The sequence below is a fragment of the Pan troglodytes genome, chromosome 21 (genome assembly GCF_028858775.2).
Source record: "Pan troglodytes isolate AG18354 chromosome 21, NHGRI_mPanTro3-v2.0_pri, whole genome shotgun sequence".
NCBI lineage: Eukaryota > Metazoa > Chordata > Mammalia > Primates > Hominidae > Pan > Pan troglodytes.
Window position 1 is genome coordinate 56,815,256 of NC_072419.2, and position 13,310 is coordinate 56,828,565.

The 13,310-nt window shown below is 43.3% G+C and overlaps 1 protein-coding gene across 2 annotated transcripts in view; it reads left to right on the plus strand.

The window, feature by feature from the left end:
• The window catches only part of PTPN1 (protein tyrosine phosphatase non-receptor type 1), a 74,983-nt gene that overhangs the window by 16,005 nt on the left and 45,668 nt on the right, over nt 1-13,310 (plus strand). The gene's annotated exons all lie outside the window — the stretch shown is intronic.

Here is a 13,310-nt window from a genome sequence, read left to right on the forward strand (position 1 = left end):
CCTGGATAGAAGACCAAACTCTGCAGAAGACCCCAGTTTGTTGATTATGCTTTTGTTTTCTGATTTGCAGAGGAGAGTGAAAATGCCTGAGGGGTGCGGGGGAGCACATAGGGTGTATGTGTGTGTGTGTGTGCGCGCACGTGCAGATTCTCTCTTTCACTGTATGTATTTGTATGCATGTATGTATCTTAGGACTTAAGCTTTCTAGTCAATAAATTGCCATAGTGGGGAATTGCTTAATTGCTTGCCTTCTGTTGTTGTATTTAATTTAATTTTATTTTCAATGATTTTTTTGGTGGGGTACAGGGTCTTAACTATGTTGTCCAGGCTGGTCTTGAACTCCTAAACTCAAGTGATCCTCCCGCCTCGGGCTCCCAAAATGCTGGGATTACAGGTGTGAGCCACCATGCCCAGCTTAGTTGTATTTTAAATGGGCCCGTTTGCAGCATTCCCTACTCCCCTTAGTTTACCTGGCTCACAACCTGTCTTTCCATTTCAAGGCTTCTGTCACCCCTGGCCCATGTCAGTGCATTTGGGCAGCCCACCCAGCATCATCACCTCATGTCCCAGGGAACTTCCTGTTCCTCTCTTCCAGCTATTTCCTTCCCTGGCAGTTGAGATAGTCTCTACCTTTGACCTACTGTTAAGCTCAGACCTTCTGCTCTCTAGTTACAGCCTCTGTGCTGCCAGATTCCCTCGCTCAGTTGCTTTCTCTAGTTTGGGTTTTCTCCTTTATTCAGATTTCCAGCTGTTTCTCTCCTCCCCCCACCGCAGCCTCCTCACTTCCCTCCTTATGCATCTGAGACTGTGGTCAGTCACTTTAGATGCTGCCTCTCCACTGTACTTGTGTCCATCTTCTTACCTACCACCTCTAGCCCTGGAGCAGGCTCTTCCCCTGCCTTTGTCTTCCTGGGCCCAGGCTCCTAAGTGCTGCTGGAAAAAAAATCCCCCAGTATTGAGCCCCTAGAAATCCAGTCTTTAATCCCAAATCTGTCTCCCCCAGCATCTGGCCATCAGATCTAAAGCTTACCTGCCATCCTTTCACCTCATTTCTCTCACAGGGGAAAAGGAGCCTTTGCTCCTAGAGTCTGCGCTCCTGACCCCTTCCCATCTCACCTGTTCAAGGCATCTTGCAATAAGGGGTTGGTGACTCTCGAGGAATGGATCCCAGGCCCTCCCTATTATCATCTTATGTATGCCAGTTCAACGTTCTCAGCTTCCTCCAGCCGAGACGGCCCCTCCAGCCACTGCTTTATACTCTCCTTCTCTGGTTGAAATTTTTGAAGTAAATAGGTCACTCTGCCCATCGTTCATCTTCCAGTCACTCTGTGTGTTTATCTTTCAGGGAAGTGAGGCTCTATGCTACCAAGCCACTGAAATAATTTTTTTTTTTTTCCAGACTGAGTCTTGCTCTGTCACCCAGGCTGGAGTGCAGTGCCGCAGTCTTGGCTCACTGCAACCTCTGCCTCCCGGCTTCAGGCGATTCTCCTGCCCCAGCCTCCTGAGTAGCTGGGATTACAGGTGCCTGTCATCACGCCTGGCTAATTTTTTGTATTTTTGGTAGAGATGGGGCTTCACCATGTTGGCCAGGCTTGTTGGCATGTTGACCATGTTGGCCAGGCTAGCCTCAAGTGATCCGCCCGTCAGCCTCCCAAAGTGCTGAGATTACAGGTGTGAGCCACCGCACCTGGCCTGAAATAATTCTTGACAAGATCTGCTTCCTTGTTACTAATACAGTGGATATTTTGCATCCTAATTTTAATGCAGTTCAGTGTGGTAGACCTGTATTTGCATATTGAATATTCCCTTCCCTGTTTTAATAACTCTATTTTTTCCTTTTCTTTTATATCTCCTGCTTCTCTAGCTAGTCCTAGACCTTACTCATCGGTGTCATCTCTGTTTGTTCCTCAACTTGAGGAGTTCCTACAGGGTTTACCCAATCTGCTGCTTTCATTTAGCCCTTTTGTTCTTTTTGAGCCATCTCATTCACTCACCCAGGATGTAGCATCGGCCCTTGAATTCAGTGTGCACACATACACTGTGCACTATGGGACAGCCTTCAGAGGCACTTTGTTCCTGAAATTGTGGTGGTCTTTGCCTCTCATGGAGCCTTGCATATGCTGTTTCCTCTGCCTGGAATATCCTACCTTTTACTTAACTGATTCTTGTTCTTCTTTCCAGTCACATTTTGTACATTTCTTCTGGGAAGCTTTCTCTGATTTCCCCTTTCCACAGGTCCAAGTTAACTGCCTTGTCTAGGTCCTCCCATGGCCCTCTGAAGGCCTCCTTTCATAGCACCATGTCTGAGTATACTGTAATAACACGCATTGCTCTGTAATAGCCTGTTTACTTACCTATTGCCAAGTAATCTATCAAATCTTATAAAGGGCGGGGCTGCTTTTGTTCTAGTCATTTGTGTCTCTTAGTACCCAATATAGTGTTTGGCATATAGAAAATACCCAACAAGGCCAGTCGCAGTGGCTCACACCTGTAATCCGAGCACTTTGGGAGGCTGAGGTGGGCGGATCACTTGAGGTCAGGAGTTTGAGACCAGCCTGGCCAACATGGTGAAACCCTGTCTCTACTAAAAATACAAAAATTAGCCAGGCGTGGTGGCGGGTGCCTGTAGTCCCAGCTACTTGGGAGGCTGAGGCAGGAGAATCACTTGAACTGGGGAGGTGGAGGTTGCAGTGAGCTGAGATCACTCCACTGCACTCCAGCCTGGGTGACAGAGTGAGACTCCATCTTAAAAAAAAAAACAAAGAAAAAAGAAAGAAAATACCCAATAAGTAGTTCCTGAATGAATAGATGAGAATGCTGTTTAGAAGGTTCATGAATTGGAAACCGTGATTGCTAGGGAGGCTTTGAGTTGATGATATTGTGTTGAACCATGTGTTACCCAGGATCAATTTAGATTTTACACTTTGTTTTCTCTGTTCCTTTTTATAGTAATTTTCTGTATGTGGTGTTTTCCCCCCGTGAGATTGTATACCATTTCTCAGTGAGAACTGTGTGTAATGCTTGGTGGCTCCCTCATGGTGCCTTGCATGGAATTGGACTTCGTTTCAGTGGATCTAATCCCAGTTATGTTAATGCTCGATGGAGCTAAGTCTTATCTCGAAGCAGTCCATGTCTTCATCAGCTGGCCCTGCCTCCATGCCCTGCACAGACCATGCCACTCTGGAGAGGTAGTTTCCCTGTGGCTTATTAGTCTTGTGTTCCAGTGTGCTGGCCAAGTATGAGAGACATCAGTGGTATGAGAGAGTCTCTCTCATTCAAACTTCGTAGGTTTTGTAGCTGGGACTGACCAGTGCTGACAGGAAATAGAGGCATTTATTAAAAGCCAGAGATTTTTCAAGTTGCAGGAAGCAAAGCTCTTGTTAGCTATGATTTTGTGGTGGGTTTGGTAGTCCAATATAAAAGTAAAAACTGGATGACAATGGGAGGAGCATGCTTGGGTCTCCAAAGTTAGATCATTTTTCCTAAGTAATTTTAGGAAATTACTTTAGACTTTTACTGGTTTGGAATTTCCTGAGATTTTGATCTTGCCAGAAAGTTTATAGCAAAAGTTCTGAGCAGATGACACTTTTGCGTCTGAAACCAAATCATTGTTTTTGTTTTTAACTTTTTTCTTAATATATTATCCTTAGTTCAGCCCTGAAGATTATTCTGTTATTTGTGGGTCTCAACTTTCCCCCCATCTCCTGGATCTTTGTGAAATGAATGGTATTAATTGAATAGAGAAGGAAGATATAAACATAAACTTAGTCAAACACTTGTTCTTGACTAGGCAAGTTGGGCTTTATAGCTTTGAGCTGATGACATGTCTGTTCTTGTGAAAAAGGGATTTTTAGTGTTGGTTTGGCTTCTTGTTATATTTGATTTATTATTATTATCATTATCATTATTTTTGAGACAGAGTCTTGCTCTGTCGCCCAGGCTGGAGTGCAGTGGCTCAATCTCGGCTCAGTGCAACCTCCGCCTCCCAGGTTCAAGCGATTCTCGTGCCTCAGCCTCTGGAGTAGCTGGGATTACAGGCGGGCGCCACTACACCTGGCTAATATTTGTATTTTTAGTAGAGACAGGTTTCACCATGTTGGCTAGGCTGGTCTTGAACTCCTGACCTCAGGTGATCCGCCTGCCTTGGCCTCCCAAAGTGCTGGGATTACAGGCCTTAGCCACTGTGCCTGGCTGATTTTTTTTTTTTTTTTTTTTTAGGTTTGTTTTAACTGGAACTTTACGTGAATGTAATTGAATTTAGAATAAAAGCACTTAATTTCACAGTGTGCAGTGAACTTTCTGTTACTTATTTTAACAGTAAAACCCCTTGCAGTAAATGACTTGGAGCAAAGATTGCTTTTTTAAAAAATGTTTTAATTTGTTTTTCTTTTCTTGAGATGGAGTCTTGCTCTGTCACCAGGCTGGAGTATGGTGGCGCGATCTTGGCTCACTGTAGCCTCCGCCTCCTAGGTTCAAGCGATTCTCCTGCCTCAGCCTCCTGAGTAGCTGGGACTACAGGCACATGCCACCATGCCCAGCTAATTTTTGTATTTTTAGTAGAGACGGGGTTTCACCATGTTGGTCAGGATGGTCTTGATCTCTTGACCCCGTGATCCACCCTCCTCGGCCTCCCAAAGTGCTGGGATTACAAGTGCTGGGATTACAAGCGTGAGCCACCACGCCTGGCCAATTTTTTTTTTTTTTTTTCGTTTTGAGACAGAGTTTCACTCTGTCACCCAGGCTGGAGTGCAGTGTCACAGTCAAAACTCACTGCAGCCTTAACCTCCTGGGCTCGAATGATCCTCCTGCCTCAGCCTCCCAAGTAACTGAGACTACAGGCATGTACCACTGTGCCCAGCTAATTGTTTTTTTATTTTTATTTTTTTGTAGGGACAGGGTCTTGCTATTTTGCCCAGGCTAGTCTACAACTCTTGGGCTCAAGCAGTCCTCCTGCCTCGACCTCCCAAAATGTTGGGATTACAGGGACAAGCCACTGCACCTGGCCAAGGATTGTTTTTTAAGTGAACTGAGACCCAGCCTTATTAGTGGTCCCAGAGCAGACCTGGGACCTGAAGGGAACCCTTTTCTCCTGGTCCAGCGTCTTTCCTCTGATGGGCTACTTTCCTGGAGCCTTTGATTGCCTGTCATCAGAGTAACTGAGTTTGAACAGAGTAGGTAGTTCCTCTCCAGACCACCACACTCACCGGCTTTCATTCTGCTTCTCTCGTTTAGACTGTGGTTCTGAATCCTCAGTTCTATTTACTGAGTGTTTTTAAACATAAAAATGCCTTTTAATGAGATTGAAGGCCAGAGGTGGGACAGTTGAGGACAAAGTAGAAATAAAACCTTCAAGGCGGGGTTGTTGGTGGGAGTCTTTTTTGTTTGTTTGTTTTTTGAGACTGAGTCTCGCTCTGTCACCCAGGCTGGAGTGCAGTGGCACAATCTCAGCTCACTGCAACCTCCGCCTCCCGAGTTCAAGCTATTCTCCTGCCTCAGCCTCCTTAGTAGCTGGGATTTCAGGCTCCCGCCACCATGCCCAGCTAATTTTTGTATTTTTGGTAGAAACGGGGTTTCGCCATGTTGGCCAGGCTGGTCTCGAACTCCTGACCTCAGGTGATCCGTCTGCCTCAGCCTCCCAAAGTGCTGGGATTACAGGCGTGAGCCACTGTGCCTGGCAGGGAGTCTTATAGAAGCTGTCGTGGACAATGTGGGAAGTAGTGAGCCTTTGTATTCCAGTATGCTGGGCTCCACTGTGCTTGCTCTAGCCCCCGGTCGCTCTCTGTGTGTTATTGAGTCCCCATCCACGGCCATACTCTTCGTCCTGCTTCTCTCCTTACCATCCTCTCCCCGCTAGTGGTACCACGGCTATCACTAGCAATTACTGACATGTGGGATCTTAGGGCTACTTCCCTATAAGGCTGCAGGGCATGTGGTGTTGGCTACGCGCATGGTAACCATGGTAGCCCTGTGGTTCTCCACATGTGCGCCTTGTGACCTGGGATTGGCTGCAGACTAGTAATAAACTGCGTCTTCTGGTATGGAATCTGTCTGTAGTTGTACTTTCTACCTCTGTATTTAAGGGGAGATCTGTAACCTACCAATGCCAGTTGAAGAGGATGGATGATAGAGATGTTAACAAACAGCTGAAAAACTAACTACAATGGCCTGCAAAATAGAACAGCAGGTTTTTGTGGCAAAACTTTGTGTCCATGAGTTTGTTTTTTAAATATCCTCATATAATCTGTTTTAAATCGAGAGGCTTTGGGTAAAAGCCATGGCTAGTCTTACATGTCATGGAGTACCTAGCTTGTGAGGTTCACAGTTTATTATTTACAGAGTGTCCCCTTAAATCTTCTTTGGGTCGGTTCAGCGAATGTTGCTCAGATGGACTTTTTTGGCTGACATAGAGTCAAAACGGTAATCAAGCATGAAAGTACAGACAGTCCTTAACGCACAAATGTGTCATGCTTGAAAAGTTGGAAAGTTGGTTCTCTGGAGCTCTGATTGTATTGTCCTGTAGAATCCGTGTTGTGAATGGTGGTTAAATCCCAAATGAGTCCGTAGAACCTATATAATCTGCAATATACCTGCAGTATTCCAATTAATATGTAATTCCCCCATAGAACTATCTATGATAATGATTTGTATGTATGGTATTTAATATTATACATAATAATGATTGTATGAATAAAAAACATTCTGGGCTCCATGTGGACGATGGGGTATGTGTGTGTCTGTCTATGTGTGGGTGGGTGTGTGTTCATAGATCCCTTTTCCTGCAATCCTGGCACTGGAATTGGTTTTATCATTTCCAATTAAGTTTCATTCCCATGAATTTTGGAGTACAGACTGGGTCCAGGTATGCAGGGCATAGATTAGAGCCCTGAGAAATAGGATTAGGCTGGAATTGCTGGGTTGGAGATCAGTAGCTTCCAGGAACACTTTTTGGGCCTGGCTGTCTTCATTATCCCCTTTTGTTTTCTCCTGGGGTCTGCAGGTATTGCCCTGTTTTGTTCCTCTAATATCACTTTTTTTTTTTTCTGCTTTTGACCAGGGTTTTTGACTCTGGTCTACAACTGAATATCCTATCAGACTCTCCTGACTTTGAAATAAATATATAGTTTTTTTGAGGTGTTCTAGCGAATTTCTAAATCTAAATGTTGTGGCAGAGTTATTACATACTAATTTTGCTATGAGAGGTTGTAGAATCCCAGATGACTAATCTTGTAAACCATACACGCATTTCCATCTAATTCTCCATTGTATATCATGTTGCAGAAAATAACAGCCTCTAGAGTTTACATTGCCTCCCTTGACTATATTTCTTATTTAAGATTAGTTTTCAGATAAGACCTTTTCATGGCAGTACATAACTGTACAGAGGGCTTCCAACATGTCTTGGGAGCTCTCATCTCCGGGAGACATCACATTACCCACTGCCCCCTGCCCCCCGCCCCCAGCCTGGATGCACTCAGCCTGTACCCCATTTCTGTCCTCAGCCAAACACTGCTGAAATGCAAGAGCTTTCAATTGCTAGCCAGTGAAGATGCAGACTAAGGGATTTCCATGTAGAAGCCCGCTCTTTTCAGCTGGCTCGTCGAGAGCTGGAGGCCCCTTGCTTGTTCACATGAGGCTTTTTGTCCCTGACTTGGTGGCTGCTGTTTCACTTCTCAGCAGGAAGGGACACCCTTGCCCCCCCCAGAAAGGAAGATTTGATGTACCACTTCCGAAAGGTTCAGTCGGGCATCACTGTAACCAAGAAGATAGGTCAGGTGAGGCTGGAGGTGGAACAGGGCTGCTTGCTAGAACTCCAGATTGTTCCACAAGTGCCTTCTGGCAGAGAATGATGGAAGCTTCCGTGATTTTTTTTTCTCCTTAATAGTTATGAGCACAGAAGAGGAGCAGATTGTCTGGCTATAGAAGCTGTCATATTTTTTATTTTTGTTTTTGAGATGGAGTCTTTCTCTCTTGCCCAGGCTAAAGTGCAATGGCGCGATCTCGGCTCACTGCAACCTCCGCCTCCCGAGTTCAAGCGATTCTCCTGCGTCAGCCTCCTGAGTAGCTGGGAATTACAGGCATGCGCCACCATGCCAGACTGATTTTTGTATTAGAGACAGGGTTTCACCATGTTGGTCAGTCTGGTTTCGAACTCCTGACCTCAAGATCTGCCCACCTCAGCCTCCCAAAGTGTTGGGATTACAGGTGTTAGCCACTGCACCCGGCCGAAGCTGTCATATTAAATAGCACTTTCTGCTTTTAGCAAATTTAATCCAAATGAGACTTTAGATTTTCTTGCTCTGACTTACCAGCAGTTCCTTGAAACACATTTAATTATTTTTGCCAGAAAATCACTCAAGCACTTACGCCATTTTTTTACCGTGAAAATATGCTGCATTATTTTAAAATATATTAGAAGTCAGTAGCCATAAGATTTTATATGTTTTCTAATGTATTCTGTAAGCTTTCTGCCGCTTTTGTTTGGAGGGTGTATTTTGTAACGTAGAGGACTGCTTTATCTGCTTGTAAGCTTGATTTTTGTTTTTACTGTAATTTTTTTTCTTTTGCTGTATTGAGAAATACATTGAGTAATTATAAAGTCAGTGGCATGTTTATAAGTTAATATTTGTATCTATTCCTTAGTTACTCTAACTCAAAACCTAAAGTAATCTTCAACTCTAATTTACTCTGACATCCAGTTGACTGCCAAGTCCTCCAACTTAATCCTTATCCTTTTTTTTTTTAAAGAGATGCAGTCTTGCTTTGTCACCCAGGCTGGAGTGCAGTGGTGCAATCATAGCTTACTGTAACCTCAAATTCCTGGGCTCAAATGATCCTCCCACGTCAGCCTCTGGAGTAGCTGAGGCTACAAGCTCTTGCTACCATGCCCAGCTAACTTTTTGTTTTTATTTTTTGTAGAGACAGAGTCTCACTGTTGCTCAGGCTGGCCTTGAACTCCTGCCTTCAGGCGGAACTCCTGCCTTCAGGCGGTCCTCCTGCATTGGCCTCCCAAAGTGCTGGAATTACAGGCCCAATTTTATTCTTGGGATGTATGTCTGAAACTCTTTCCTTCACTTCCTTCCCATGCCTTAGTTCAGGCCCTTCTCATCTGTGGTCTTCAAAGACGCCTTCAGCTGGTTCAGGTCCTTCCTTTCTGCTGTATCTTTCATGGGAGGACATGTTATGTATCACTGTCCTACTTGAAAACTTCCATTCCCCATTGATGAGGGTGTTACCTCCAGATTCCTAACACAGGTGCTGAAGGCATGCCTGGATAAAGGCACTCCCTTGATCTCCTGGCCAGGTCCCCGTACACCTGCAGCACATGCTCCACGTTCTGTCTTTACTGATGCTGTGTCTTCTGCCTGCGGAGCCACCCACCATTCTATTCACAGCCCCTGCCTCAGCGGAGCACGTGCCTCACTCTTCCTACACTGAGCTGTCCTTTCTATTGAATCCCCTCTTTTTTGTAGTATGGGAAATATTTTATTATGAATACTCTTTTCTCTGTTGCCTCCGTGACCACGTTAACTTTGCCCTAATTCGCCTTAGGACTCCATCTGCTTAGGGGAAAGTTAGGATTTGGTTACAGAAAGCAAGCTGCTAGAAAGAACAGTGTTTAGCTTCTGACAGGCAAAATAGGATTTTGCAACATGCTTTTCCTTTTTAATGCTTAGACATTTTATATGAATTAATATTTTTATTTGGTTGCTTATACATTACTTTCTTTTTAGCTAGAATGTGAACCCTATAGGAACATGGGGATTGCCTTTCACATCTTTGTATCCTCAGTACCTAATGTTCAGTCACCCTGTGGTCTTGTGTCGTATATACATTTAGCCTTCCTTAATTAAACCATATGTACTGGTCCCCATCCCCCACCCCCAAATAGAGAGAAAGAAATTCCTTGAATACCACATTGCCAATATCAAACCACACCTTGATATCCTCTGGGGAAAGGGAGGTATCAGTTGAAAAGAGAAAAGAGGTTAAAATCTAGGCATTAAAATGTGTAAGGCTTAGATGCTGGCAATTTAAGGTATGTTTTCCTGAGGTTAATTTTGATTGTGCGCAAATTTTACCTCATATCTAACTGTAGGATTTAGTCACCACATAAGATGGGATACCTCCATAAATCCTTCAGAAATGTTTGTGAAATTAAATAAAGCCTTATTGAAGACTCAGCTCTTGAGAGTCATCTACCTACCTAACAGTTATTCTTGAACAGAAGAGTCTTACTTTCCCCTATAAGGCAGTGTGATAGCCATCTGTATATTCATATAATTTATGTTGGCGCTTACTTCATTTAAAAATGTATTCCGTGAATGCAGTTGCCAGGCGGTGTGCTGATCAGAAACGTGTACCCATGGCCTCTTTTATAGTTATAAGAGGAAGACCAACCTGAAACAGTCACACAAATGATTAATTTTAATTGTGGAGGAGTGCTGGGAAAGAAAAATAAAAGATGCAATGCAAGTGTTTACAAAGGAGCTTTGAGCTTGTTTGAAGTGGTCCTTGGGCACTTAAGCAAGGCTTAAAGAATGATGTGATTAGAAGTGGCTTAGCAATTTTAAAGAACACAGGGAAGGCGTGTGGCCAGAACATTGGTCCCTAGAGCACATCGCCACCTGACATACCATTCCCTTAAGTTAATGTTTTACCACTATACATAGGCCCTCCCCTTTGTTTACCCCGATTTTTTTAATTTTAAGGATGTTTTTAATAACTTAGAATCCTGTGATTTGTTGAACAGTCCTGTATTCCCTTTACTTATATTCCTTGAGATTTTATAAAATATTTTTTACATGTCCCAAGTCTTGATTATATCTTTTTACCTCTTGTTAAGAAATACTTACTTTTCTATTTTTATGCTATATTTCATGTTTACTGTAGAAAACAAAAAAAGTAAAATTTTTCTTTATTCCTATCACTGCAGCTTATAAGCACTCTAAACATTTTGATCTATATTTTGCCAATCATATATTTTAGTTAAAATTGTTGTTGACATAATTGTAGATTCCTGTGCAGTTGAAAGAAATAATACAGAGCTGAGCGCGGTGGCTCATGCCTGTAATCCCAGCACTTTGGGAGGCCGAGGCAGGCAGATCATGAGGTCAGGAGTTTGAGACCAGACTGGCCAACATGGCGAAACCCCGTCTCTACTAAAAATACAAAAATTAGCTGGGTGTGGTGGCGGGCGCCTGTAATCCCAGCTAGTTGGGAGGCTGAGGCAGGAGAATCGTTTGAACTCCGGAGGCAGAGGTTGCAGTGAGCCGAGATGGTACCATTCCACTCCAGCCTGGGCAACAAGAGCAAGACTGCATCTCAAAAATAATAATAATAATAATAAATAAATTTTAAAAATAAAACAGAGAGATCCCATGTGCGCTTTGCCTAGTTCCCCCATCCACTGCCCATAACATTTTGCAGAACTGCAGTACAGTATCACAACCACGATACTGACGTTGATACAGTCTGCTCGTCTTATTCGTATTTCCCCAGTGTTACTCGTATCCACGTGTGTATGCATTGTGTTTTCAATACTCTTTTATTAGGAAAGCTGTTTTTAATGTGATTCAATTCTAGGTTGTTTTGTTCTGCCCTCAAAAAGCATTCCCTCTCCTAATCATATCTCCGTCATACCCTTGTATGTTTTCTTTAAACCTGTTTTAAGAAAGCAGCTACCTGTAAGAGAAATGAGATTGAAAACAGAATTGCCAATTTGCTTGTACTTTATAAGCCTGTTGATTGTTTAGATATGGTTTAGCCAGTTTATAGTTACCCTGGGTGCTGAAAGGTATGCTGGATGATACCTAACCAACAGAGAACCATTGAATGCCGTTCAAAATGGACTGAAGCATCAGCAATGTCTGAAAAAGGCCTGACAGTAATGTACATGTCAAATGGCCCGTAATTTAAGCAGAGTAGAGTAAGTAGAAGAATAAACATGGGGAAAGTTCCAGTAACAGAGGAGGCTTTGAGCTCTTGCTCTTCATCTTGAGTGGAGGTTGTTCTCAGGTGGTAATAGGCCATCGAACTTTCTCCACTGGCTGCCTATCTGGGGAACAAATAACCGAAAAGATACTCAGCACCCTGGTTGGTACATAGGTGGTCAGTTGATTTATACTTCCTGGTTTTCAGTGTTGCTTGAATTTTCTAAATGGAAACACAGTACCTTTATAATCAGAAAACAATCCCGAGTTTTGATTTGAGGGTGTTGTAAAAAGTTAAAAAAAAAAAAAAAAACGGAAATGTGAAAAGGAAGTTGTGTTATAGTATTTGGAGTTGAGAAAGCATGAAAAGGACAGAAGAGAAGCTGGTTGTCAGGTTGCATGGGGTAGCTACAAGCACACTGACCAGAAAGTCAGCTGGAAAAAAAATGTGGAAACAGGAGATAAAACGGCCAAGGGGCTATACAAGCAAACAGCAAGGACCTGAGAAGAAAAACTAGTTAGGTGTGACTGTCAGAGTCATGTGTACAGTGTGATCCTATCTGTGTAAAAACAAGCAGTAAGAATTCGCTGTTTACGTTTGCGTGTGTTTGGAGAAGAGTGGGGAAGAGTAGGCACTGCCAGACTGTGAACACTGGTTAGGTTATTGTTATATCTTTGTATTATATACACTGGACATGTTATTTGTATAATATGAGAAGAAATTTTATAGATCATTAAATCTTTTGGCATTTAGGAACATTTGTGTTTTCTAATAGTTGCTTCTATACTATTATCTTTATTATATGCCCTTCATCTTCTCAGTGTTTGGCTGTTGTTGTGATTCCCTTTTGTGAGCAGTGTTGAAGTTAGCTAATATTCATTTCTTCTCCCTTCTTTCACCCTCCTCCAGAGTCTGATTTGAAGTATTCCTAGCTGCTACCTATAAAAGCAATAAGCAAGATTGTTTTACTTTTCACAAACTCGTCCTGTTCTGTGCCTCTGCCTCGGACATAGCTGTAGTATAGAGTGTTGTCTCCCTTACATCCTTCTATCTTAGACCTACTAGTAAATATTAATGCTCACTCTAAGTTCTTCTCAATTCTTTTTTTTTTTTTTTTTTTTGAGAAAGAGTTTCGCTCTTGTTGCCCAGGCTGGAGTGCAACGGCACGATTTTGGCTCACCGCAACCTCCACCTCCTGGGTTTAAGCGACTCTCCTGCCTCAGCCTCCTGAGTAGCTGGGATTACAGTCACGTGCCACCGCGCCTGGCAAATTTTGTATTTTTAGTAGAGACAAGGTTTCTCCATGTTGGCCAGGCTGGTCTCAAACTCCCGACCTCAGGTGATCCACCTGCCTCAGCCTTCCAAAGTGCTGGGATTCC